The 3,637-nt window shown below is 38.3% G+C and overlaps 1 non-coding gene across 1 annotated transcript; it reads right to left on the bottom strand.

Annotated features, from left to right (window-relative positions):
• Positions 1-1,679: 1,679 nt before the first annotated feature.
• Positions 1,680-1,787, bottom strand: LOC130953915 (small nucleolar RNA R71). The gene has a single exon (XR_009076076.1). It is a non-coding gene; the product is annotated as a small nucleolar RNA R71 (small nucleolar RNA).
• Positions 1,788-3,637: the final 1,850 nt, after the last annotated feature.

The following is a 3,637-nucleotide window of genomic DNA, read 5'->3' on the forward strand; positions in this document are numbered from 1 at the left end:
GGATCTTCAAGTAATTCTTGATGATTTCTTACTCTGATCTTTGAATTCTTTTGACTTGAGTGTTTATGTGTCTCATGTAGTGTCAGTAGTATACAAACTGCTAAGTTTGGTGTCTTGCATGCATTGTTATTTGATTTTAAGTGCATTTTGATTATTCCTTATTATTAAAAATCCAAAAATATTTTTAATTTGTGTATTTTCAAGTCAATAATACAGAGAATTAAAGATTCAGAACATACTGCAGAGGAATTATACAGAAAAAGCTGGGCATTCAAAAATGCCCAGTGAAGAAGACAGACTGGCGTTTAAACGCCAGCCAGGGTGCCTGGCTGGGTGTTTAACGCCCAAAAGGGTATAGTTTTGGGCGTTAAACGCCAGAATGTGCACCATTCTGGGCGTTTAACGCCAGGATGGCAAAGGGGGAAGATTTTGTTTTCAAAATCAATTTTTTTTCAAGTTTTCAAAGTTTTTCAAAATCAAATCTTTTTCAAACCATATCTTTTCAATCAAATATTTTCAAAATCAATTTCTTTCCTTTTTCAAAGATACTTACTAACAATTAATGATTTGATTGAACATTTTTTGCCTTTTCTGTTGAGGAAGGTTTTATGTTTGAATCATATCTTTTCTTGTTAGGCAAGTCATTAATTTTTAAAATCAAATCTTTTTAAAATTGTTTTCAAATCATATCTTTTAAAATTGTTTTCAAATCATATCTTTTAAAATTGTTTTCAAATCATATCTTTTCAATCATATCTTTTTAAAACCATAATTTTTCAATCACATCTTTTTCAAAATAAGTTTTCAATCATATCTTTTTGATTTCTAATTTCAAATCTTTTTCAAAAATCACTTGATTCTTTTTCTATTCTTAGTTTTTGAGAATCAATTAGTGTTTTTCAAAATGTTTTCAAAATCTTTTACTTAATTTTCGAAAATTACCTCCCTTCTTCTCACATCCTTCTGTTTATGGACTAACACTATCCCTTAATGCAAAATTCGAACTCCATCTTCTTTGATAAATTCGAATTTTCTACTTCTGTCTTCTGTTTCTCTTCTTTCCCTCTGACACCTCAAGGAATCTCTACACTGTGACATAGAGGATTCCATATTTTCTTGTTCTCTTCTCTTTCATATGAGCAGGAACAAAGACAAAGGCATTCTTGTTGAAGCTGACGCTGAACCTGAAAGGACCTTGAAGAGAAAGCTAAGAGAAGCCAAAGCACAACTCTCTTTAGAGGACCTGACCGAATTCTTCAAAGAAGAAGAACTCATGGCAGCCGAAAATAACAACAATGCCAACAATGCAAGGAAGGTGCTGGGTGACTTTACTGCACCTACTCCTGACTTCTATGGGAGAAGCATCTCTATCCCTGCCATTGGAGCAAACAACTTTGAGCTTAAGCCTCAATTAGTTTCTCTAATGCAACAGAATTGCAAGTTCCATGGACTTCCATTGGAAGATCCTTATCAGTTCTTAGCTGAATTCTTGCAAATCTGTGACACAGTCAAGACTAATGGGGTTGACCCTGAGGTCTACAGACTGATGCTATTCCCTTTTGCTGTAAGAGACAGAGCTAGGACTTGGTTGGACTCACAACCTAAAGAAAGTCTAGACTCATGGGAAAAGCTAGTCAATGCCTTCTTGGCAAAGTTCTTTCCACCTCAAAAAATTGAGTAAGCTTAGAATGGAAGTCCAAACCTTCAGACAGAAGGATGGAGAATCCCTCTATGAAGCTTGGGAAAGATACAAACAATTAATCAGAAAATGTCCCTCAGACATGCTTTCTGAATGGAGCATCATAGGTATTTTCTATGATGGTCTCTCTGAACTATCCAAGATGTCTTTGGATAGCTCTGCTGGAGGATCTCTTCATCTGAAGAAGACGCCTACAGAAGCTCAAGAGCTCATTGAGATGGTTGCAAATAACCAATTCATGTACACTTCTGAAAGAAATCCTGTGAACAATGGGACAAGTCAGAAGAAAGGAGTTCTTGAGATTGACACTCTGAACGCCATTTTGGCTCAGAATAAAATATTGACTCAACAAGTCAATTTGATTTCTCAAAGTCTGTCTGGAATGCAAAATGCACCAAACAGTACTAAGGAGGCTTCATCTGAGGAAGAAGCTTATGATCCTGAGAACCCTTCAATGGAAGAGGTGAATTACCTAGGAGAACCCTATGGTAACACCTATAATTCTTCATGGAGAAATCACCCAAATCTCTCATGGAAGAATCAAGAGAGACCTCAACAAGGTTTCAATAATAATGGTGGAAGAAACAGGTTTAACAATGGCAAACCTTTTCCATCATCTTCTCAGTAACAGACAGAGAATCCTAAGCAGAACCCCTCTGACTTAGCAACCATGGTCTCTGATCTAATTAAAACCACTCAAAGTTTCATGAATGAAACAAGGTCCTCCATTAGGAATTTGGAAGGACAAGTGGGACAGCTGAGCAAGAAAGTTACTAAACTCCCTCCAAGTACTCTCCCAAGCAACACAGAAGAAAATCCAAAAGGAGAGTGCAAAGCCATCAATATGGCCGAATTTGGAGAGGAAGGGGAGGAAGTGAACGCCAATGAGGAAGACCTCAATGGGCGTGCACTAGCCTCCAATGAGTTCCCCAATGAGGAACCATGGGAATCTGAGGCTCAAAATGAGACCATAGAGATTCCATTGGACTTACTTCTGCCATTCATGAGCTCTGATGAGTATTCTTCCTCTGAAGAGGATGAGTATGTCACTGAAGAGCAAGTTGCTAAATACCTTGGAGCAATCATGAAGCTAAATGACAAGTTATTTGGAAATGAGACTTGGGAGGATGAACCTCCTTTGCTCACCAAAGAACTGGATGACTTGTCTAGGCAGAAATTACCTCAAAAGAGACAAGATCCTGGGAAGTTTTCCATACCTTGTACCATAGGCACCATGACCTTCAAGAAGGCTCTGTGTGACTTAGGGTCAAGTGTGAACCTCATGCCTCTCTCTGTAATGGAGAAGCTAAGGATCTTTGAGGTACAAGCTGCAAAAATCTCACTAGAGATGGCAGACAACTCCAGAAAACAAGCTCATGGACTTGTAGAGGATGTTTTGGTGAAGATTGAAAACCATTACATCCCTGTTGATTTCATAGTCCTAGAGACTGGGAAGTGCATGGATGAAACCATCATCCTTGGCAGACCCTTCCTAGCCACAGCAAGGGCTGTGATTGATGTTGATGGAGGTGAACTTATCATTCAAGTGAATGAAGAATCCTTTGTGTTTAAGGCTCAAGGATATTCCTCTGTCACCATGGAGAAGAAGCATGAAGAGCTTCTCTCAAATCAGAGTCAAGAAGAGCCCCCACGTTCAAACTCTAAGTTTGGTGTTGGGAGGCCACAACCAAACTCTAAGTTTGGTGTTGAACCCCCACATTCAAACTCTAAGTTTGGTGTTGGGAGGTCCCAACATTGCTCTGAGTATCTGTGAGGCTCCATGAGAGCCCTCTGTCAAGCTACTGACATTAAAGAAGCGCTTGTTGGGAGGCAACCCAATGATTATATTTTATATAGTTTCTTTTGTTATTTTATGTTTTTTGTAGGTTGATGATCATAAGAAGTCACAAAATCCATTGAAAAAGCAAAAACAAAATG

The sequence above is a fragment of the Arachis stenosperma genome, chromosome 9, assembly GCF_014773155.1.
Source record: "Arachis stenosperma cultivar V10309 chromosome 9, arast.V10309.gnm1.PFL2, whole genome shotgun sequence".
Lineage (NCBI taxonomy): Eukaryota > Viridiplantae > Streptophyta > Magnoliopsida > Fabales > Fabaceae > Arachis > Arachis stenosperma.